General features: G+C 32.8%; 1 long non-coding RNA gene and 2 other non-coding genes across 4 annotated transcripts in view; 2 read left to right on the top strand and 1 right to left on the bottom strand.

Moving 5' to 3' along the window:
• LOC139848018 (uncharacterized) overlaps positions 1-26,211 on the bottom strand; it is a 60,344-nt gene that overhangs the window by 31,410 nt on the left and 2,723 nt on the right. Inside the window, exon 7 of one of the 2 annotated variants that reach the window (XR_011759782.1) lies at positions 20,135-20,153. The exons of the other annotated variant lie outside the window; for it this stretch is intronic. This is a non-coding gene — a long non-coding RNA (uncharacterized lncRNA). Of the gene's footprint in view, positions 1-20,134; positions 20,154-26,211 lie in introns of those variants that run through there. 2 annotated transcript variants of the gene reach the window in all.
• LOC139850747 (small nucleolar RNA R71) lies at positions 1,200-1,306 on the top strand. The gene has a single exon (XR_011760128.1). It is a non-coding gene; the product is annotated as a small nucleolar RNA R71 (small nucleolar RNA).
• Positions 7,386-7,492, top strand: LOC139851035 (small nucleolar RNA R71). Its single transcript, XR_011760399.1, has one exon. It is a non-coding gene; the product is annotated as a small nucleolar RNA R71 (small nucleolar RNA).

Genomic DNA, 26,211 nt, shown 5'->3' on the forward strand with positions numbered 1-26,211 from the left:
TAGAACAATTAGCATTCATAGTAACAGCCGAGAGTTCTTCCATTTTCTTTCTATTCGTGATCAGATCTTTCAAGAATTTAGCATATCTAGGCATTCCTGAAATCACATCAATGAAAGGAAGATTTACATTTATCTGTTTAAACATATCCAAAAATTTGGATTGCTCGGCTTCAAGTTTCTCTTTCTTCATTTTACTCGGGTAAGGAAGTGGTGGTTGGTATGGTTTAACATAAGGTTTAGCCTTAATTGTGTTATCTTCATTAACCTTTTCAACTACCGGTTCTTTTTCCTTATCTTGATCAGGTTGTGATTCTTGTGGAGTAGGAATAGCTTCATCAGAAGTTACAGGTATTTCAGGTGGTTTAAGTGTTGTACCACTTCTTGTGGTAATGGCTTTAGCTGTTTCATTCCGGGGGTTTGCATTTGTATCACTAGGTAAACTTCCCGATTTTCTTTCACCTATTAATCTTGCTAGGTTACTTACTTCTTGTTCCAAATTTTGAATAGAAGCTTGTTGATTTCTAAATGCTTGAGCATTTTGTTCATTAGTTTGTTTTTGAGATGTGAAAAACTGCGTTTGAGTTTCAACTAGCTTCGTCATCATATCTTCTAAATTCGGCTTTTTATCATCGGGTTGTGGTGGTTTGTTTTGAAAATTAGGTCTTTGCTGGTTGTAAGTATTGTTAGATACTTGTTGATTGCTAGGACCTTGTTGGTTGTTGTATGGAATATTTCGGTTATAATTCTGATTTTGATTGTAAATCGGTCTTGGCGGTTGATAATTATTCTGATAATTATTTCCAGGCCTTTGGTTTAGATATGAAACATTCTCTCTTTGTTCCATTGTTAATTCAATACTGAGGCAATCTTTTATCAAATGTGGTCCTCCACACTGCTCACAACTAATTCGTATTGAGTGGATATCTTTAGTCATCTTTTCCATTCGTCTCTCCACAGCATCTATCTTTGCGGAAATGGAATCTAAGTCATGGCTAGAATCGGCTCTAGCTGCTTTAGATGATCTAACGATATCTTTTTCTTGGTGCCACTCATGTGAGTGGGAAACAGTGTTATTAATAATTTTGTAAGCATCAGTTTCGGTTTTCTTCATAATGGAACCACCAGCTGCTATATCGATGTCTTTTCTTGTAGTGATGTCGCATCCTTGGTAGAATATTTGTACTATTTGACAGGTGTCTAAACCATGTTGCGGACATCCTTTTAATAACTTTCCAAATCTTGTCCATGCCTCATATAGAGTTTCATTTGGTTTCTGTGTGAACGTAACAATTTCTCCTTGAAGTCTTACGGCTTTAGATGCCGGAAAGAATTGTTTAAGAAATTTTTCAACTAAAACGTCTCATGTATCAATCGCCCCTTCAGGTAACGATTCCAACCAATCTTTGACTTCTCCCTTTAAAGTCCAGGGAAATAACATGAGATATATCTGTTCATCATCTACTTCTCGGATTTTAAATAGAGTGCAGATCCTATTAAAGGTACGAAGATGTTCATTTGGATCTTCCTTCGGCGCACCACTAAATTGGCATTGATTAGTCACCATGTGTAGAATTTGTCCTTTGATTTCATAATCAGGCGCATTAATGTCAGGATGAGTAATTGCGTGACCTTGGCCAGTGCGTTTAGCTCTCATTCGGTCTTCCATACTTAAAGGTTCCAGATTCTCCATTATTGAATTTGTTGAATCGGAATCACTAGAAGATTCTGATTTAATGGTTCGTTCCTCAATAATCTCTGTTTGAATGATTGGTGGTTCCGGAGGAAAAATTAATGGTTCAGGATCTACGAATTGTCACTGAATATTCCTCGGATTTTCAATTGTGAGGTCGGGTTCAAAAAATGGATTATCGAAAATTTGAATTGGAGTACTTGGTCGACTGGATGACGATTCTAAAGAAAAATCAACGGCGGTAATATTTGCTAGATGTCTTGATCTGGTTACAGGTGGTGAACGTACAAAAAGTGGTGAACGTCTTGCTCGGTGCATTCACTGAATATCCTATTAGTTTTTAAAAAGGAAAGAAAAATTATATAAGTTATCCAATTAATAGACTTTTCTGATTTTGCCCACGTTTCGAATAGCCAAAAGATGCAGCAGAGGCGCAGGATTCGTTTGGTCTCAATATAATTGAGGACTGTTTGGCTCCAATAACCCGGTCCACGTACAAATCCAACTATTACTACGAACCAGAAAATTTTGATGTCTATCAATTTAACCACTTAAAATAAATTTTCGTAATTTTAAGAAGTATAGATAAGAAGTAGGAAAAAAAATCTATGTCCTAAAACTAGAATGGCGAGAAATAAGAAAGAAAAAGAGCGCGTCGAAAAAGGTCGAAAAAGAAAAGATCGCAAAATAAAAGGCGTCGAAAAATAAGAAAGAAAAAAAAATGACTATAAAACATAAAAAAAAATTCGACTAACCCAACCTTATTACTATCACTAACTTAAAATTATAATCGCAAATTGAGATTACTAATTGGAATGATAATTGATACATAGGTAAAAGGTGTCTAAAAATATTAAAGCTTACAGGAAAAACTATATCCCAAATGGCAATATCTTAAAAAGGTACTAAAACTTAAAAAGGCGTCGCAGAATTCTAAAGCACTTAAATCTTAGTCTAAATAAAAAGCACTTAAGAAATTTTACGGCAGAGCCTAAAAATCTAGAAATAAAAATAACTATGGCAAAAACTATGTCTTAAAACTAAATACGAGCGAAAAATACAAAAGTTACGCTAAAACAATTAAAAAAGAACAAAATATAAAAATATACTAAAAGTTGTAAAAATTACAATTTTTATAAAAATATTATTTTTATATTATTTATTATATAAAACTATTAATTTTACAACTTAATTAAACTAATTTAACTAAATATAAAATAAATTAAAAACTAAAATTAAACTAAATAATAAAATATTAAAACCTAATTATGGTTTATTAAATAATAATAATAATAATACACCGTAATAAATGCAGTTTTAGGGTTGCAGTTGGCGTGTCAGACACTCATGCGATCGCATGAGTTTATGCCTTCGGGCTCATGCGATCGCATGAGCTGAGGTTTTGGGCCAGGTTACGGGCTGCTACAGTAGCAGGCCCGAGTGTTTTTATATTTTTTTTTTCCTGTTTTGAGTTTTCTGTTTTATATATTTATGTAATATATTTATATAAATTAAATAAAACTTATATTTTTATAAAATAAAGATAAAGAAACTTTTATAGAACTTAAATATTTAACAAACTCTTAAAAATATTTATATTTTTGTTTTCTTTTTATATTTTCGAATATTTAAAACTTATTTTTACAAAAGCGTATTTTTTTTTTATATGTGTGGCGTTTCGCTTCGGCGTTCTCCGACAGCGGCGTCAAAAATACTTGATGTTAAAGCTAAGGGGTATAAAATACTATTAAATACGATACAATTTTACACAGGATATTTATTTATTTAGAGAATGGATGTACTTAAACCTTGCTACAACACTTATAGGCAGTGTACCTAATCGTACAGTAGTGTAGTTTTTAGTAAGTCCGGTTCGTTCCACAGGGAAAATCTTTTAATCAAAGCTTAACGCTATATTAGTTTTATTTTATAAAAATACAAATATATATATAAGTAATATTATTATTATAAAAGGGAGTTTTTACCGTTTAATTACCGGTTTGTCGATTTTAAAACTTTAGTCGCAGTTAAAACCAAATGTAAAATATTAAATAAATAAAAGACTTAATTTAAAGCGTAAAGTAAATAACGATAATGAAATTGCGATAAATAAAAGTGCGATAAAATAAACTTGCGATAATTAAAAAGTACGATAATTAAAAGTGCAATTAAATACAATAACAAAAAATAAAAGTGCGATAATTAGAAGTGCAATTAAATATAAAATAAAGGAAATTAAATATGAAATAAAAGAATTATGCTTATGTAAACTTCCGTAATCATGATGTTTGACGTGTTGATTTTAGTTTTATGCCCATGGGTTAATTGTCCTTTGTCCTGAATTATTTAATATGTCCGTCTGATTTTTGTCCATAACAGTCCATCAGTCATAAATATAAAGTGCGAGTGTCCTCGTCAAATTATTCTTATACCCGAAGTTAAATATTCCAACTAATTGGGGACTTAAACTGTAACAAGATTTTAATACTTTGTTTAATAATTACACCAGGATGTCGACTGAGTGTAACCCAAGGTTTTAATACTTTGTTATCAATTATGCCAAGTGTCCTTGTACATAATTTCACCCCTGTTTTAATAATTCTAGTGACTATTAATCCATTCCCGTATTCGGTTAAATGAACGATTATTCGTACATATAAATACCCTGCCCATCATATACGATCGAGTGTATATGGTTATTTATAGGGACGTCCAATTGTAAATCTTTATATTAACATTAACAAACTATCATTTAGTTAAACAAATATAAAGCCCATTAATAGGCCATAGTCTAATTTTCACAAGTGTCGTTCTTTTGTCCAAACCCCAATTATGGTACAAAGCCCAATTACCCAATTTTAATATTTTTAGCCCAACGTCATGATTACTTCGGATTAAATAAGCATAATAATAACTTAGCTACGAGACATTAATGTAAAAAGGTTGAACATAAATTACAATGATTAAAAATAGCGTAGCGTTACCCGGACAGAATTTCGACTTACACCCTTACAACATTCGCTAACACACCCTTATTATTATAAATTAAAATTAAAATTAAAATTATAATTATAATATAAATATAAATATTATACGTTGAATGAGGAGAAGAAAAAGATGTGTTTTGATGTTCACCAAGCTGCGAATTTTATAGGCATGTGGGCTGAAAAAGTGGCTCATGCGATCGCATGGGCTTTGCCCTTCAAGGCCATGCGATCGCATGGCCAGCTGAGGAGGCTCAAAAGTCTTTTGTTTTTTTATGCCGACGGTTTTATAATATAATATAATATATATATTAATTTTAAGAATTAATTATATATTATATTATATTCATGTGCATAGTTGACTTGTAATTTTTAGTCCGTTGCGTCGAGCGTTGAGAGTTGACTCTGGTCCCGGTTCCGAATTTTCAAACGTCCTTGCGTACAATTTAATATCTTGTACTTTGCGTTTTGAATCTTGTACTCTTGTAATTTTGATACGTTTCTTATCAATAATTGGAACCTCTTTGATTGTATTTTGTACTTTTGAGCTTTTTTAACTACATCTTGCATATTCGGATTTAATCTTCATTGGCATTGCACATACGTTTTATGACCTTCTTCCATAAGGATTTTATGTGTGCAATATGAAGGACTTATTCCTTTAATATCATGAATCTTCCATGCAATGGCTGGTTTATGAGCTTTCAACACAGAAATGAGTTGTGATTTTTCATTTTCAGTAAGAGAAGACGATATTATTACAGGTAATTCAGATTCACCATGTAAATAAGCGTATTCCAAATGGTTTGGACGTGGCTTTAACTCTAATGTTGGAGGTTCTTCTATCGATGATTTATATCGATATCTGTCTTCTTCTTTTAGCATTTGAATTTCTTCTGTTGTTGGTTCATATCCATTTGCTATTAGTGTAGCTAACATTTCAGCTTCATCAATTTGTTCAGTTCCTTCTCCTAAAGAACATTCTCCTGTTCCTTGTAATTCTGGAAATTCTTCTAATAATTCTACATGTGAATCTATAGTTTGAATATAATAACATTTATCGTCTGCAGATTGCGGTTGTTGCATTGCTCTATCAACTGAAAAGGTAACACTCTCGTCCTCTATACTTAGGGTCAGTTTCTTACCAAACACGTCTATCATTGCTTTAGCCGTGTTTAAGAATGGTCTTCCTAATATGAGAGGAACTTGAGAATCTTCTTCCATGTCCAGAACAACAAAATCTACTGAAAATACTAAAGTACCAACTTTAACTAGCATGTTCTCCATTAATCCCTCTAGGATATTTTATTGATCGATCGGCTAGTTGTATACTTATTCTGGTTGGTTTCAATTCTCCAAGGTCTAGTTTAGTGTATAGTGAATACGGCATTAAATTTATACTAGCACCTAAGTCTGCCAATGCTTCTATTGAACTAAGACTAGCCAGAAAATATGAAATTGTGAAACTTCCTGAATCTGATAATTTTTCTAGTATCTTATTTAACAGCACTGCAGAACAATTAGCATTCATAGTAACAGCCGAGAGTTTTTCCATTTTCTTTCTATTCGTGATCAGATCTTTCAAGAATTTAGCATATCTAGGCATTCCTGAAATCACATCAATGAAAGGAAGATTTACATTTATCTGTTTAAACATATCCAAAAATTTGGATTGCTCGGCTTCAAGTTTCTCTTTCTTCATTTTACTAAGGTAAGGAAGTGGTGGTTGGTATGGTTTAACATAAGGTTTAGCCTTAACTGTGTTATCTTCATTAACCTTTTCAACTACCGGTTCTTTTTCCTTATCTTGATCAGGTTGTGATTCTTGTGGAGTATGAATAGCTTCATCAGAAGTTACAGGTATTTCAGGTGGTTTAAGTGTTGTACCACTTCTTGTGGTAATGGCTTTAGCTGTTTCATTCCGGGAGTTTGCATTTGTATCACTAGGTAAACTTCCCGATTTTCTCTCACCTATTAATCTTGCTAGGTTACTTACTTCTTGTTCCAAATTTTGAATAGAAGCTTGTTGATTTCTAAATGCTTGAGCATTTTGTTCATTAGTTTGTTTTTTAGATGTGAAAAACTGCGTTTGAGTTTCAACTAGCTTCGTCATCATATCTTCTAAATTCGGCTTTTTATCATCGGGTTGTGGTGGTTTGTTTTGAAAATTAGGTCTTTGCTGGTTGTAAGTATTGTTAGATACTTGTTGATTGCTAGGACCTTGTTGGTTGTTGTATGGAATATTTCGGTTATAATTCTGATTTTGATTGTAAATCGGTCTTGGCGGTTGATAATTATTCTGATAATTATTTCCAGGCCTTTAGTTTAGATATGAAACATTCTCTCTTTGTTCCATTGTTAATTCAATACTGAGGCAATCTTTTATCAAATGTGGTCCTCCACACTGCTCACAACTAATTCGTATTGAGTGGATATCTTTAGTCATCTTTTCCATTCGTCTCTCCACAGCATCTATCTTTGCGGAAATGGAATCTAAGTCATGGCTAGAATCGGCTCTAGCTGCTTTAGATGATCTAACGATATCTTTTTCTTGGTGCCACTCATGTGAGTGGGAAACAGTGTTATTAATAATTTTGTAAGCATCAGTTTCGATTTTCTTCATAATGGAACCACCAGCTGCTATATCGATGTCTTTTCTTGTAGTGATGTCGCATCCTTGGTAGAATATTTGTACTATTTGACAGGTGTCTAAACCATGTTGCGGACATCCTTTTAATAACTTTTCAAATCTTGTCCATGCCTCATATAGAGTTTCATTTGGTTTCTGTGTAAACGTAACAATTTCTCCTTGAAGTCTTACGGCTTTAGATGCCGGAAAGAATTGTTTAAGAAATTTTTCAACTAAAACGTCTCATGTATCAATCGCCCCTTCAGGTAACGATTCCAACCAATCTTTGACTTCTCCCTTTAAAGTCCAGGGAAATAACATGAGATATATCTGTTCATCATCTACTTCTCGGATTTTAAATAGAGTGCAGATCCTATTAAAGGTACGAAGATGTTCATTTGGATCTTCCTTCGGCGCACCACTAAATTGGCATTGATTAGTCACCATGTGTAGAATTTATCCTTTGATTTCATAATCAGGCGCATTAATGTCAGGATGAGTAATTGCGTGACCTTGGCCAGTGCGTTTAGCTCTCATTCGGTCTTCCATACTTAAAGGTTCCAGATTCTCCATAATTGAATTTGTTGAATCGGAATCACTAGAAGATTCTGATTTAATGGTTCGTTCCTCAATAATCTCTGTTTGAATGATTGGTGGTTCCGGAGGAAAAATTAATGGTTCAGGATCTACGAATTGTCCCTGAATATTCCTCGGATTCTCAATTGTGAGGTCGGGTTCAAAAAATGGATTATCGAAAATTTGAATTGGAGTACTTGGTCGACTGGATGACGATTCTAAAGAAAAATCAACGGCGGTAATATTTGTTAGATGTCTTGATCTGGTTACAGGTGGTGAACGTACAAAAAGTGGTGAACGTCTTGCTCGGTGCATTCACTGAATATCCTATTAGTTTTTAAAAAGGAAAGAAAAATTATATAAGTTATCCAATTAATAAACTTTTCTGATTTTGCCCACGTTTCGAATAGCCAAAAGATGCAGCAGAGGCGCAGGATTCGTTTGGTCTCAATATAATTGAGGACTGTTTGGCTCCAATAACCCGGTCCACGTACAAATCCAACTATTACTACGAACCAGAAAATTTTGATGTCTATCAATTTAACCACTTAAAATAAATTTTCTTAATTTTAAGAAGTATAGATAAGAAGTAGGAAAAAAAATCTATGTCCTAAAACTAGAATGGCGAGAAATAAGAAAGAAAAAGAGCGCGTCGAAAAAGGTCGAAAAAGAAAAGATCGCAAAATAAAAAGCGTCGAAAAATAAGAAAGAAAAAAAAATGACTATAAAACTTAAAAAAAAATTCGACTAACCCAACCTTATTACTATCACTAACTTAAAATTATAATCGCAAATTGAGATTACTAATTGGAATGATAATTGATACATAGGTAAAAGGTGTCTAAAAATATTAAAGCTTACAGGAAAAACTATATCCCAAATGGCAATATCTTAAAAAGGTACTAAAACTTAAAAAGGCGTCGCAGAATTCTAAAGCACTTAAATCTTAGTCTAAAGAAAAAGCACTTAAGAAATTTTACGGCAGAGCCTAAAAATCTAGAAATAAAAATAACTATGGCAAAAACTATGTCTTAAAACTAAATACGAGCGAAAAATACAAAAGTTACGCTAAAACAATTAAAAAAGAATAAAATATAAAAATATACTAAAAGTTGTAAAAATTACAATTTTTATAAAAATATTATTTTTATATTATTTATTATATAAAACTATTAATTTTACAACTTAATTAAACTAATTTAACTAAATATAAAATAAATTAAAAACTAAAATTAAACTAAATAATAAAATATTAAAACCTAATTATGGTTTATTAAATAATAATAATAATAATACACCGTAATAAATGCAGTTTTAGGGTTGCAGTTGGCGTGTCAGACACTCATGCGATCGCATGAGTTTATGCCTTCGGGCTCATGCGATCGCATGAGCTGAGGTTTTGGGCCAGGTTACGGGCTGCTACAGTAGCAGGCCCGAGTGTTTTTATATTTTTTTTTTCCTGTTTTGAGTTTTCTGTTTTATATATTTATGTAATATATTTATATAAATTAAATAAAACTTATATTTTTATAAAATAAAGATAAAGAAACTTTTATAGAACTTAAATATTTAACAAACTCTTAAAAATATTTATATTTTTGTTTTCTTTTTATATTTTCGAATATTTAAAACTTATTTTTACAAAAGCGTATTTTTTTTTATATGTGTGGCGTTTCGCTTCGGCGTTCTCCGACAGCGGCGTCAAAAATACTTGATGTTAAAGCTAAGGGGTATAAAATATTATTAAATTTTACAAGGAAATACTATTAAATACGATACAATTTTACACAGGATATTTATTTATTTAGAGAATGGATGTACTTAAACCTTGCTACAACACTTATAGGCAGTGTACCTAATCGTACAGTAGTGTAGTTTTTAGTAAGTCCGGTTCGTTCCACAGGGAAAATCTTTTAATCAAAGCTTAACGCTATATTAGTTTTATTTTATAAAAATACAAATATATATATAAGTAATATTATTATTATAAAAGGGAGTTTTTACCGTTTAATGACCGGTTTGTCGATTTTAAAACTTTAGTCGCAGTTAAAACCAAATGTAAAATATTAAATAAATAAAAGACTTAATTTAAAGCGTAAAGTAAATAACGATAATGAAATTGCGATAAATAAAAGTGCGATAAAATAAACTTGCGATAATTAAAAAGTACGATAATTAAAAGTGCAATTAAATACAATAACAAAAAATAAAAGTGCGATAATTAGAAGTGCAATTAAATATAAAATAAAGGAAATTAAATATGAAATAAAAGAATTATGCTTATTTAAACTTCCGTAATCATGATGTTTGACGTGTTGATTTTAGTTTTATGCCCATGGGTTAATTGTCCTTTGTCCTGAATTATTTAATATGTCCGTCTGATTTTTGTCCATAACAGTCCATCAGTCATAAATATAAAGTGCGAGTGTCCTCGTCAAATTATTCTTATACCCGAAGTTAAATATTCCAACTAATTGGGGACTTAAACTGTAACAAGATTTTAATACTTTGTTTAATAATTACACCAGGATGTCGACTGAGTGTAACCCAAGGTTTTAATACTTTGTTATCAATTATGCCAAGTGTCCTTGTACATAATTTCACCCCTGTTTTAATAATTCTAGTGACTATTAATCCATTCCCGTATTCGGTTAAATGAACGATTATTCGTACATATAAATACCCTGCCCATCATATACGATCGAGTGTATATGGTTATTTATAGGGACGTCCAATTGTAAATCTTTATATTAACATTAACAAACTATCATTTAGTTAAACAAATATAAAGCCCATTAATAGGCCATAGTCTAATTTTCACAAGTGTCGTTCTTTTGTCCAAACCCCAATTATGGTACAAAGTCCAATTACCCAATTTTAATATTTTTAGCCCAACGTCATGATTACTTCGGATTAAATAAGCATAATAATAACTTAGCTACGAGACATTAATGTAAAAAGGTTGAACATAAATTACAATGATTAAAAATAGCGTAGCGTTACCCGGACAGAATTTCGACTTACACCTTTACAACATTCGCTAACACACCCTTATTATTATAAATTAAAATTAAAATTAAAATTATAATTATAATATAAATATAAATATTATACGTTGAATGAGGAGAAGAAAAAGATGTGTTTTGATGTTCACCAAGCTGCGAATTTTATAGGCATGTGGGCTGAAAAAGTGGCTCATGCGATCGCATGGGCTTTGCCCTTCAAGGCCATGCGATCGCATGGCCAGCTGAGGAGGCTCAAAAGTCTTTTGTTTTTTTATGCCGACGGTTTTATAATATAATATAATATATATATTAATTTTAAGAATTAATTATATATTATATTATATTCATGTGCATAGTTGACTTGTAATTTTTAGTCCGTTGCGTCGAGCGTTGAGAGTTGACTCTGGTCCCGGTTCCGGATTTTCAAACGTCCTTGCGTACAATTTAATATCTTGTACTTTGCGTTTTGAATCTTGTACTCTTGTAATTTTGATACGTTTCTTATCAATAATTGGAACCTCTTTGATTGTATTTTGTACTTTTGAGCTTTTTTAACTACATCTTGCATATTCGGATTTAATCTTCATTGGCGTTGCACATACGTTTTATGACCTTCTTCCATAAGGATTTTATGTGTGCAATATGAAGGACTTATTCCTTTAATATCATGAATCTTCCATGCAATGGCTGGTTTATGAGCTTTCAACACAGAAATGAGTTGTGATTTTTCATTTTCAGTAAGAGAAGACGATATTATTACAGGTAATTCAGATTCACCATGTAAATAAGCGTATTGCAAATGGTTTGGACGTGGCTTTAACTCTAATGTTAGAGGTTCTTCTATCGATGATTTATATCGATATCTGTCTTCTTCTTTTAGCATTTGAATTTCTTCTGTTGTTGGTTCATATCCATTTGCTATTAGTGTAGCTAACATTTCAGCTTCATCAATTTGTTCAGTTCCTTCTCCTAAAGAACATTCTCCTGTTCCTTGTAATTCTGGAAATTCTTCTAATAATTCTACATGTGAATCTATAGTTTGAATATAATAACATTTATCGTCTGCAGATTGCGGTTGTTGCATTGCTCTATCAACTGAAAAGGTAACACTCTCGTCCTCTATACTTAGGGTCAGTTTCTTACCAAACACGTCTATCATTGCTTTAGCCGTGTTTAAGAATGGTCTTCCTAATATGAGAGGAACTTGAGAATCTTCTTCCATGTCCAGAACAACAAAATCTACTGAAAATACTAAAGTACCAACTTTAACTAGCATGTTCTCCATTATCCCTCTAGGATATTTTATTGATCGATCGGCTAGTTGTATACTTATTCTGGTTGGTTTCAATTCTCCAAGGTCTAGTTTAGTGTATAGTGAATACGGCATTAAATTTATACTAGCACCTAAGTCTGCCAATGCTTCTATTGAACTAAGACTACCCAGAAAATATGAAATTGTGAAACTTCCTGGATCTGATAATTTTTCTACTATCTTATTTAACAGCACTGCAGAACAATTAGCATTCATAGTAACAGCCGAGAGTTCTTCCATTTTCTTTCTATTCGTGATCAGATCTTTCAAGAATTTAACATATCTAGACATTCCTGAAATCACATCAATGAAAGGAAGATTTACATTTATCTGTTTAAACATATCCAAAAATTTGGATTGCTCGGCTTCAAGTTTCTCTTTCTTCATTTTACTCGGGTAAGGAAGTGGTGGTTGGTATGGTTTAACATAAGGTTTAGCCTTAACTGTGTTATCTTCATTAACCTTTTCAACTACCGGTTCTTTTTCCTTATCTTGATCAGGTTGTGATTCTTGTGGAGTAGGAATAGCTTCATCAGAAGTTACAGGTATTTCAGGTGGTTTAAGTGTTGTACCACTTCTTGTGATAATGGCTTTAGCTGTTTCATTCCGGGAGTTTGCATTTGTATCACTAGGTAAACTTCCCGATTTTCTTTCACCTATTAATCTTGCTAGGTTACTTACTTCTTGTTCCAAATTTTGAATAGAAGCTTGTTGATTTCTAAATGCTTGAGCATTTTGTTCATTAGTTTGTTTTTTAGATGTGAAAAACTGCGTTTGAGTTTCAACTAGCTTCGTCATCATATCTTCTAAATTCGGCTTTTTATCATCGGGTTGTGGTGGTTTGTTTTGAAAATTAGGTCTTTGCTGGTTGTAAGTATTGTTAGATACTTGTTGATTGCTAGGACCTTGTTGGTTGTATGAAATATTTCGGTTATAATTCTGATTTTGATTGTAAATCGGTCTTGGCGGTTGATAATTATTTTGATAATTATTTCCAGGCCTTTGGTTTAGATATGAAACATTCTCTCTTTGTTCCATTGTTAATTCAATACTGAGGCAATCTTTTATCAAATGTGGTCCTTCACACTGCTCACAACTAATTCGTATTGAGTGGATATCTTTAGTCATCTTTTCCATTCGTCTCTCCACAGCATCTATCTTTGCGGAAATGGAATCTAAGACATGGCTAGAATCGGCTCTAGCTGCTTTAGATGATCTAACGATATCTTTTTCTTGGTGCCACTCATGTGAGTGGGAAACAGTGTTATTAATAATTTTGTAAGCATCAGTTTCGGTTTTCTTCATAATGGAACCACCAGCTGCTATATCGATGTCTTTTCTTGTAGTGATGTCGCATCCTTGGTAGAATATTTGTACTATTTGACAGGTGTCTAAACCATATTGCGGACATCCTTTTAATAACTTTCCAAATCTTGTCCATGCCTCATATAGAGTTTCATTTGGTTTCTGTGTGAACGTAACAATTTCTCCTTGAAGTCTTACGGCTTTAGATGCCGGAAAGAATGGTTTAAGAAATTTTTCAACTAAAACGTCTCATGTATCAATCGCCCCTTCAGGTAACGATTCCAACCAATCTTTGACTTCTCCCTTTAAAGTCCAGGGAAATAACATGAGATATATCTGTTCATCATCTACTTCTCGGATTTTAAATAGAGTGCAGATCCTATTAAAGGTACGAAGATGTTCATTTGGATCTTCCTTCGGCGCACCACTAAATTGGCATTGATTAGTCACCATGTGTAGAATTTATCCTTTGATTTCATAATCAGGCGCATTAATGTCAGGATGAGTAATTGCGTGACCTTGGCCAGTGCGTTTAGCTCTCATTCGGTCTTCCATACTTAAAGGTTCCAGATTCTCCATAATTGAATTTGTTGAATCGGAATCACTAGAAGATTCTGATTTAATGGTTCGTTCCTCAATAATCTCTGTTTGAATGATTGGTGGTTCCGGAGGAAAAATTAATGGTTCAGGATCTACGAATTGTCCCTGAATATTCCTCGGATTCTCAATTGTGAGGTCGGGTTCAAAAAATGGATTATCGAAAATTTGAATTGGAGTACTTGGTCGACTGGATGACGATTCTAAAGAAAAATCAACGGCGGTAATATTTGCTAGATGTCTTGATCTTGTTACAGGTGGTGAACGTACAAAAAGTGGTGAACGTCTTGCTCGGTGCATTCACTGAATATCCTATTAGTTTTTAAAAAGGAAAAAAAAATTATATAAGTTATCCAATTAATAGACTTTTCTGATTTTGCCCACGTTTTGAATAGCCAAAAGATGCAGCAGAGGCGCAGGATTCGTTTGGTCTCAATATAATTGAGGACTGTTTGGCTCCAATAACCCGGTCCACGTACAAATCCAACTATTACTACGAACCAGAAAATTTTGATGTCTATCAATTTAACCACTTAAAATAAATTTTCGTAATTTTAAGAAGTATAGATAAGAAGTAGGAAAAAAAATCTATGTCCTAAAACTAGAATGGCGAGAAATAAGAAAGAAAAAGAGCGCGTCGAAAAAGGTCGAAAAAGAAAAGATCGCAAAATAAAAGGCGTCGAAAAATAAGAAAGAAAAAAAAATGACTATAAAACTTAAAAAAAAAATTCGACTAACCCAACCTTATTACTATCACTAACTTAAAATTATAATCGCAAATTGAGATTACTAATTGGAATGATAATTGATACATAGGTAAAAGGTGTCTAAAAATATTAAAGCTTACAGGAAAAACTATATCCCAAATGGCAATATCTTAAAAAGGTACTAAAACTTAAAAAGGCGTCGCAGAATTCTAAAGCACTTAAATCTTAGTCTAAAGAAAAAGCACTTAAGAAATTTTACGGCAGAGCCTAAAAATCTAGAAATAAAAATAACTATGGCAAAAATTATGTCTTAAAACTAAATACGAGCGAAAAATACAAAAGTTACGCTAAAACAATTAAAAAAGAACAAAATATAAAAATATACTAAAAGTTGTAAAAATTACAATTTTTATAAAAATATTATTTTTATATTATTTATTATATAAAACTATTAATTTTACAACTTAATTAAACTAATTTAACTAAATATAAAATAAATTAAAAACTAAAATTAAACTAAATAATAAAATATTAAAACCTAATTATGGTTTATTAAATAATAATAATAATAATACACCGTAATAAATGCAGTTTTAGGGTTGCAGTTGGCGTGTCAGACACTCATGCGATCGCATGAGTTTATGCCTTCGGGCTCATGCGATCGCATGAGCTGAGGTTTTGGGCCAGGTTACGGGCTGCTACAGTAGCAGGCCCGAGTGTTTTTATATTTTTTTTTCCTGTTTTGAGTTTTCTGTTTTATATATTTATGTAATATATTTATATAAATTAAATAAAACTTATATTTTTATAAAATAAAGATAAAGAAACTTTTATAGAACTTAAATATTTAACAAACTCTTAAAAATATTTATATTTTTGTTTTCTTTTTATATTTTCGAATATTTAAAACTTATTTTTACAAAAGCGTATTTTTTTTTTTTATATGTGTGGCGTTTCGCTTCGGCGTTCTCCGACAGCGGCGTCAAAAATACTTGATGTTAAAGCTAAGGGGTATAAAATACTATTAAATTTTACAAGGAAATACTATTAAATACGATACAATTTTACACAGGATATTTATTTATTTAGAGAATGGATGTACTTAAACCTTGCTACAACACTTATAGGCAGTGTACCTAATCGTACAGTAGTGTAGTTTTTAGTAAGTCCGGTTCGTTCCACAGGGAAAATCTTTTAATCAAAGCTTAACGCTATATTAGTTTTATTTTATAAAAATACAAATATATATATAAGTAATATTATTATTATAAAAGGGAGTTTTTACCGTTTAATGACCGGTTTGTCGATTTTAAAACTTTAGTCGCAGTTAAAACCAAATGTAAAATATTAAATAAATAAAAGACTTAATTTAAAGCGTAAAGTAAATAACGATAATGAAATTGCGATAAATAAAAGTGCGATAAAATAAACTTGCGATAATTAAAAGTGCAATTAAATACAATAACAAAAAATAAAAGTGCGATAATTAGAAGTGCAATTAAATATAAAATAAAGGAAATTAAATATGAAATAAAAGAATTATGCTTATTTAAACTTCCGTAATCATGATGTTTGACGTGTTGATTTTAGTTTTATGCCCATGGGTTAATTGTCCTTTGTCCTGAATTATTTAATATGTCCGTCTGATTTTTGTCCATAACAGTCCATCAGTCATAAATATAAAGTGCGAGTGTCCTCGTCAAATTATTCTTATACCCGAAGTTAAATATTCCAACTAATTGGGGACTTAAACTGTAACAAGATTTTAATACTTTGTTTAATAATTACACCAGGATGTCGACTGAGTGTAACTCAAGGTTTTAATACTTTGTTATCAATTATGCCAAGTGTCCTTGTACATAATTTCACCCCTGTTTTAATAATTCTAGTGACTATTAATCCATTCCCGTATTCGGTTAAATGAACGATTATTCGTACATATAAATACCCTGCCCATCATATACGATCGAGTGTATATGGTTATTTATAGGGACGTCCAATTGTAAATCTTTATATTAACATTAACAAACTATCATTTAGTTAAACAAATATAAAACCCATTTATAGGCCATAGTCTAATTTTCACAAGTGTCGTTCTTTTGTCCAAACCCCAATTATGGTACAAAGCCCAATTACCCAATTTTAATATTTTTAGCCCAACGTCATGATTACTTCGGATTAAATAAGCATAATAATAACTTAGCTACGAGACATTAATGTAAAAAGGTTGAACATAAATTACAATGATTAAAAATAGCGTAGCGTTACCCGGACAGAATTTCGACTTACACCCTTACAACATTCGCTAACACACCCTTATTATTATAAATTAAAATTAAAATTAAAATTATAATTATAATATAAATATAAATATTATACGTTGAATGAGGAGAAGAAAAAGATGTGTTTTGATGTTCACCAAGCTGCGAATTTTATAGGCATGTGGGCTGAAAAAGTGGCTCATGCGATCGCATGGGCTTTGCCCTTCAAGGCCATGCGATCGCATGGCCTGCTGAGGAGGCTCAAAAGTCTTTTGTTTTTTTAAGCCGACGGTTTTATAATATAATATAATATATATATATTAATTTTAAGAATTAATTATATATTATATTATATTCATGTGCATAGTTGACTTGTAATTTTTAGTCCGTTGCGTCGAGCGTTGAGAGTTGACTCTGGTCCCGGTTCCGGATTTTCAAACGTCCTTGCGTACAATTTAATATCTTGTACTTTGCGTTTTGAATCTTGTACTCTTGTAATTTTGATACGTTTCTTATCAATAATTGGAACCTCTTTGATTGTATTTTGTACTTTTGAGCTTTTTGGTCGTTTGCGTCTTCAATTCGTCGAATCTGTCTTTTGTCTTCACCTTTTATTATTTAAACGAATATCACTTGTAAATAAAACAATCGCAACTAAAAGCTTGTCTTTCTTGAGGGATAATGCTATGAAATATATGTTTGTTTTTAACATTATCAGTACTTCCTTGGGCATTTCAACAAACTTCGAAAATCGAGGTTTTAATTTGTTTCAAAATTTGGTTTCACGATTCATAGTTTCAACCGGTCTTCCTATGAAGTGAAGTTTATCATCGATAGTAAGCTCATCGAAAAGGATAACAAGTTCTTGTTCGCAAGACACGTCCTTAAGTTTGATACATAGAATGTAGGATGAACGGAATTCGATTGAGTTGGGAGTTCGAAACGGTAAGCAACGGGTACAATACGCCCCAAGATTTCAAAAGGATTTAGATATCGCGGATTTAGCTTTCTACGTTTCCCGAAACAGATTACACCTTTTCAAGGTGCGACTTTTAACGTTACGCGGTTTCCCACTTGGAATTCGAAAGGTTTACGTCTAACATCGGCGTAGCTCTTTTGGTGACTACAAGTCGTGTTGGGTGCCTCTTGAATTTGAATGATCTGAACGGTTATTTCATGAATGAGTTCGGGTCCGGTGGTTTGCTTGTCACCTACTTCGGTTCAACAATTTAGAAAACGACAATTGCGGATATTAAGGTTTTCGAAGGGTGTGACGTCAATACTCGTGTGATAACTATTGTTGTAAGAGAATTCGGTTTAAGGCAAATACTTTTCTCAAGTAAATTTGAAGTTGATAACACAAACTCGTATTATGTTTTTCAAGGTTTGAATCGTATGTTTGCTCGGTCCGTCGGGTTGTGGTTGATGTGTTGTACTCATGTTTAAACGTGGTCCACGAGGATCTCGATCCGAAACGAAGTATATCTCCTCAAGATATATTTTGAACAAGTTTTCGTTTCTCAAAAAAAAAATTCGCGTCGCGGAAGATTTATCGGTTTCTAAAAACGTTTGTTAGGGCTATTCACCCTCGTGGCGAATACTAGTATAACATGAAGAGTCTCTCTCTCCATTGAGAATTTAGAATAAAAGATTTCCTTAAACGGAAGTACGAGTGTAATGCGGGAGAAGTTTCCGTCTCGACGTGAGCATAACAAGCATAGTGTAGTTCGTCGATAAAACTGTGCGAAAACAAGATAGTATACACGTATAACATATGTTTGAAGTTGAAAGAATTTGTCATTCATTCGGAAGCATGGATATGGTTCGACAATAATCGAAGGTGTGTCCCTGGAATGGTTGTTATCAGTATTTTCGGAGTTTTCGAATGTTCAAACAAAAAAATAAAGTCATGTACATGGCACTTTGTGGTGATTAAGTTGATCGAGTCCAATCACCATCACGAGTCAAAACTTTGGTATGACTTACCGTAATATAACCACGTTGATCGAGTGTCGTTATATTACGCTAACTCATACCTCCATTCTCACATCACTCCATAGATTCAAGTTCGTGTAATCGTGAAGTTTTAAAATGAACAAAGTGCAACGACGCCTCTAACGTGACTCGTATTGAATCGAAAGAATTAGTTCAACACTAAAGAAGCGTTCCCCGAGGGAAGTGTATAAATGATTGTTCACGTCAATGCAGTTCAAGTCAAACAATAATGTATTCCGGTACGAGAAGTGTAACGAATCATGATAACGAATAGTACGTAACCGCAGTGATAAATTAGCGATGACGATACTCACCTAGAGTAGTGATGGTAGTAACAAGAAGTGGTAGATAGTAAGGAACACCAGTGTGACACCGATAGTAAGTTGAAACGGTGGCAAATAACAATCTGGGAGACAGAGTTCCCGAACAAGTGTGACTAATGAAGTCGTCGTCATCCTTACGCGTATGAATCATAAATTTACGTGTGTTACCAGAAAGTGGCAGAATACGGATTCGTATGATAAAAGTTTGGTACCATAAGAAGTTTGCCTAAGAATGATTTAAGTATAATGCACAAGTAGTCAAGTAAGTGCTATTTATAGCAATGTATGTCAGAATGAAATGGCTAACTATCCGGTTGTAGTCTAGATTCACTAATGCGTCCTAACGACTCTGTCAGACACACTAATGCATATCCTAGTTCCCTACAACCAACGCTCTGATACCATCTGTAACGACCCGAAAAAATCGACATTGACGGTGCCGCTAACTTAGGTCCCGTTACGTGGTCGTAGTCCCTATATGAGACTCGTTGACCAAAATTATGTCGCATTCATTTGAAACGTATAAGACTTGCAAAGTTTAGTTTACCAAACGGTTCGACAAGTTTAAGTTTACAAAAGTATAATGTATAAATGAAATAAACTTGCGAGATAATATAAGTTGAAAGTCACGGTTGCTATAAATAACGTAAGTATGTATGCTTTAAGTTTGAATCCAAAGATGCTATCACTAGTGTATGCATGTATGCTTGACCCCAAGCAAGTAATCAAAGTGTACGCGAAAGCATGTATCAAATAGCCATGTATGAACCTGAAAAACATATAGAAAACTGTCAACGAAAAACGTTGGTGAAATCATAGGTGTATTAGTGAACGTGCATTTGAACCACAAGATTTAATATAAGTTGATTATCTAAATCGTTTGCATTCCAAAAGTAGTTGTTCGCGAGCACCCAATTATCAAGACTTAACTGTTTTGCACCCTTTGCGTAGTGTTAGAACATACACTAGACCCGAAAATATATTTCATCCGCTAACGGTAGCGAACCGTCCGAATGAGGCTCGTCAAGCCCATGTGATCACATAATATAAGTTCTCGTTTACACCCTGCAAGTGTAACTAATGATAATTGAATTGAGGCTTTTTGTTCAAACTCGCACGTGAAATGTTTGTTTTCGTACTTGTGTTCAAAGCATAAAAGTATGATACGTATATGTTTTCATCCCATAGTTTAAAACATAAAAGTTGTTGAAAAAGGGGGACTATGATCTCACCTCGAGTGCACGAGTATAATGTACTTCACAAAGTAAACGTGTGCATGAAAGTTGCTTAGCCTTGACCTAAACAAGTAAGTTGCATCAATTAACCAGTTACGATACAAGGTCGGGCGAAATGTGTTCAATTAGTCCTATGGCTCGTTACGACTCGATTAAATATAGCATGTGAATCACGTTGTCAAGTTTCATGCAAGAATCAAGTATAAAATAAGATTTGAACGATTGCATAAGTGTTTTGTTAAGTTTGACTAAAAGTCAAACTTGGTCAAAGTCAACGAAAAAGTCAACGGGGTCGGGTCGGGTCCCGAACTATTTTCCTGAGCTTAGAAGTCATGTATAAGTATGTTAAAACAAGTTACATGTGAATCGGAGGTGCGTAGCATAGCAAACATTTTTCAAAAATTTGACAAAGTAGGTCAGAAGCCAAACACGGCAAATGCCGCGCCGCGGCCCCTGGTGTCGCGCCGCGCCAATAGGCGTGGCCTGGTGCCTGGTCTGTTTCTTTAGATAACGAAAGATATTATCTAAAAAAAAAGACGGTGTTAAAATAAATTCAACGAAAAAACGCGGGATGTTACAGCGTGAACATAACTATTTCTCCTTGAAGTCTCACGGTTTTAGATGCCGGAAAGAATTGTTTAAGAAAATTTTCAACTAAGACATCCCATGTATCAATCGCCCCTTCAGGTAACGATTCTAACTAATCTTTGGCTTCTCCCTTTAAAGTCCAGGGAAATAACATGAGATATATCTGTTCATCCTCAACTTCTCTGATTTTGAATAGAGTACATCTTCCTTCGGCGCACCACTAAATTGGCATTGATTAGTTACGTGTAGGATTTGTCCTTTAATTTCATAATCTGGCGCATTAATGTCTGGTTGAGTAATTGCGTGACCTTGTCCAGTGCGTTTAGCTCGCATTCGGTCTTCCATACTTAGAGGTTCCAGATTTTCCATGATTGAATTTGTTGAATCTGAATCACTAAAGGATTCTGATTTAATGGTTTCTTCCTCGACAATTTCTGGATGAGTGATTTGTGGTTGATTAGTGGTTCAGGATCTCTGAATTGTCCCTGAATATCCTCCGGATTCTCAATTATGAGGTCGGGTTCAAAAAATGGATTATCGAAAATTTGAATTGGAGTACTTGGTCGACTAGATGACGATTCTAAAGAAAAATCAACGACAATATTGGCTAGATGTCTTGATCGAGTTACAGGTGGTGAACGTATAAAAGGTGGTGAATATTTTGCTCGGTGCATTCACTGAAAATCCTATTAGTTATAAAAATAAAAATTATATAAGCTATCAAATTAATAGACTTTCCTGATTTTGCCCACGTTTCGAATAGCCAATAGATGCAGCAGGTAGCCAGGACCCTTTATCGGAAGCCCACAACTCGCCACTAACAAATCCAACTATTACTACGAACCAAAAAATTTTGAATGTCTATCAATTTAACCGCTTAAAATAATTTTTCGTTTTGAAATTTAAAGAAAATAAATAAAATTCTATGTCCTAAAACTAGAGCGGCGAGAAATAAGAAAGAAAAAGAGCGCGTCGAAAAACGTCGAAAAATAAAAGGTCGAAAAATAATAAAAAGAACGTAGCGCGTCGAAACTTAAAAGTCTAAAAACTAAGAATTAAAAGTTGCGTCTAAAAGTATTAAAGCTTAAAAGAAATACTATATTCAAAACGGCAATAACTTAAAAAGTACTAAAATTTATTAAATATTTAAGCGATAAGCGATGTCGTAAAATTCTAAAGCATCTAAATCATAGTCTAAAGAAAAAGCACTTAAGGGATTTTATGGCAAAGCCTAAAAGTTTAGAAATAAAAATAACTACGGCAAAATTCTAAAGCATCTAAATCATAGTCTAAAGAAAAAGCACTTAAGGGATTTTATGGCAAAGCCTAAAAGTTTAGAAATAAAAATAACTACGGCAAAACCTATAAGTTACGAACTAATTACGAACGAAAAATTATAAAATTACGCTTTAACGAATAAAAATATACAAAATATAAAAATAGGCTTAAAGTTATAAAAATACAATTTTTTATAAAAATATTAATTTTATATTATTCTTTTATAAAAATATTAATTTATATATTTAATAAAACTAATTATAACATAAATTACACATTAAAACTAAAAAATAAACTAATTAATATTATAATTAAACCCTAATTAATATTAATAATTTAATTAAAACCCTACGCGTAATTAATGCTGGGATCAGACCTGTCAGCAATCCTCATGCGGTCGCATGAGTTTTATGCATACGGGCCATGCGATCGCATGACTTCTGGATCCAGCTCTGATCTTGGGCTGCTACAGTACGGCCCGTTTATAGTTTTATATATATTTTTTTGATTTATATTATAAAAAGTATGTATATAAAATAAATAAAAACTTATATTTTTTAAAAAAAAATACTTATTAGTTTTAATTTTTTAACAAAAGAAAAACAAAAATATAAACTTTTTAATTTAAATAGAAATATATTTTTCTTTTATATTTTTGTATTTTAAAACTTATATAAAATTATATTTTTACAAAAATAACTTAAAAACTAATATATATTTTTTTTAATAGCAATTCGCTTTCGGCGTTGATGAATTCCCCGGCAGCGGCGCCAAAAATACTTGATGTTAAAGCGAAGGGGTACAAAATAGTTATATTTTTATTGCGAAATACTATTAAATACGATACAATTTTACACAAGTTATTTATTTATTTATAGAGTGGATATACCTAAACCTTGCTACAACACTTATAGGCAGTGTACCTAATCGTACAGTAGTGTAGTTTTTAACGTTATAGTTTTAAAGCTATATTTGTATATATATAAATATATATATAAGTAGTATTAATATTATAAAAAGGGGTTTTACCGTTTAATGACCAGTTTGTCGATTTTAAAACTTTAGTCGCAGTTAAAACCTAATGTAAAATATTAAAAATAAATATAACTTAATTTAAAGCGTAAAGTAAATGACAATAATTAAAGTGCGATAAATAAAATGACGATAAATAAAATTGCGATAATTAAAAAGTACATTAATTAAAAAGTGCGATAAATAAAATGACAGTAAATAAAAGTGCGATGAGATATAAAATAAAGGAATTATACTTATTTAAACTTCCGTAATCATGATGTTTGACATGTTGATTTTAGTTTATTACCATGGATTAATTGTCCTTTGTCCTGGATTATTCGATATGTCCATCTGGTTTTTGTCCACAACAGTCCATCAGTCATAAATAATAAGTGCGAGTGTCCTCGTCAAATTATCCTTATATTCGAAGTCAAATATTTCAACTAATTGGGGACTTAAACTGTAATAAGGTTTTAATACTTTATTATCAATTACACCAAGTGTCCTTGCATGTAATCCACCCCTGTTTTAATGAGTCCATTAACTATTAATCCATTCCCCTGTCCGGTTAAATGAACGATTATTAGTACTTATAAATATCCCGCCCTAGAATACAAGGTAAGTAGTTATGTGTGCTTAACGTCACAATAGGAATATAGTACCTACGTACGAATAACCACTTATTCGTCATAGAAGAGCTGCCCATTTAGGTTGTGATTAGAGTTAGCAACAAAGAGTTCGGTGAACACTAGCTTACTCAAATGTATGATTCGCGTCAGAAGCAATGTTCTTGAGATGTTGTAAGATGATCCGGGGTTGAATAAGTGATCACAAAGAAGAGACCTCTATTCTAATTAGCAGTACCTTAGAATATCTAAGATTGCACGTCTGTTAATGTTAAGGCATAACATAGTGATTAAGTGGTAGGATATTGCTTTAGTTAGACCAACTAAGATTAAGAAAAGTTGAGACTTTCCTTTATTGGGTATACCACTTTGTTCATATACCTAGGATTCTATCCATAAGGTCGTTTAAACCATTTAGGTTAACGTTGGGAGTAGGGATATCCGTCTTAGCCAGAATCTTCAAGGCCTAAACTCTTAGTGACAAAACAGTTAGGTTCATTGCCCAGTTGATTGAGATTTAGTGTTTATCCTAGGAAGTTAAACTTGTGCGATAATTCCCCTTCAGAATCCTATTCTCCATACCTATCTTTATCTTTATAGTCAAATTACTGTTTTATTTTGTTAATCTTAATCTATCACCTCTTGTCACTAGGGTTAACTATACAGGCACTTTTGTCCCACATTACCGAGCAAACATACAAAAATACGAACCTAAGTTATATTTACCACTTACTCGTAAAAAGGAAGACAAGTAGGTGAGTTATAGCTAAGAACCCCAGCTAAATATAAATGATAAAACCATTACGCCCCTGTGGTAGCTAACTCTGACGTGTTGCGGCCTAACAACACCGCACAAATAAAACCGTCTGTTTTGGCCATACCCGAAGACGAACCGGTGGCCGATGTTAGAGGAAAAAAAGTGAAGTGTCCGAAAGTTCCTTGGTATTTATTCAAAGCTTTAGCCGAGCATTATGTGTATTATGTGTATGTTTCGGAACATCCGGATGCGAGAAACGAGCAAACTTATAATTCATTTTGGGGTGAAGTCCGAAGACAATACAATTCGTTAGTTAAGGAGCAAAGGCATGCAGATCAAATAAGTGGTAAATGGGCTAAAATTCAAAGAGATGTGAAGATTTTTATTGGTATTTATTCAAAGCTTGAATAAATGTGGCAAAGTGGTTGTTCGGGGGAGGACATAATGAATGCTGCCCGAAAACAATTCAAACACCAAACCAAGGGCCGACAATTTGCTTTTGAGGATGCGTGGCAAGTTTTGAGGGATTGCCCAAAGTTTATGGAAAGTGAAAGTATATCGGTTACCAACAAAAGAAAACAAGCCGATGAATTACCAATTCCAACCGAGGCTAGTTCGAACCCGCAAATTAGCACGAACCCCGAACCAACCCAATTTGAAAATTTATTTAAAGATCACGACCCGATCCGCCGAGTCGAGCTAAAAGTCAAAGGGATTCGTACTCATCCGATGCCGCGTGTCGTATGTCATCCGACGAATTTCGGATAAAGATAGCTCAATCCGCCGAAGCTTCTCAACTAGCGGCGACTAAAACCATGAAAAAACTTTGTGAAGAAAGCGAGACGAGGACAATGTTGAAAAGTTAGAAGCTTCTTTCCAAACCGGTATCACGAGACTTGCCTCCCAACGAATACGAAATGATGATGAATTATCGAGCGAAACTTAAGAAAAATATGCTAAGGAATTGGCACGTCCGAACGACGACGAGTAGTTTATTTGTAGTATTTTTAATTTTATTTATTTTGCACTTTTATTTAAATTATTGTAACGTTTTTTTTTTAAATATTGTAACTTTTTTTTAATGAAATTTTAGTTCTATATTAATGACTTTTATGTTTAATTTTAATTATTTAACTGTTTAGAAAAAAATAAAAATTAATTAAAAAATATGGGAGAAGGTGTAACTGTTGGGAGTGTTTAGTCATGTGAATGAAGTGTTGATGTGACGCTGAGGTGGCGTCTAGTCCTGGAGGACTAAGGCGAAACCATTGGAAGCTCTGTAACAACTAACAAGTAACTAGGCTTTCCGTTCTAATTGTTACCTCAATT

Source organism: Rutidosis leptorrhynchoides, chromosome 5 (genome assembly GCF_046630445.1).
Source record: "Rutidosis leptorrhynchoides isolate AG116_Rl617_1_P2 chromosome 5, CSIRO_AGI_Rlap_v1, whole genome shotgun sequence".
NCBI lineage: Eukaryota > Viridiplantae > Streptophyta > Magnoliopsida > Asterales > Asteraceae > Rutidosis > Rutidosis leptorrhynchoides.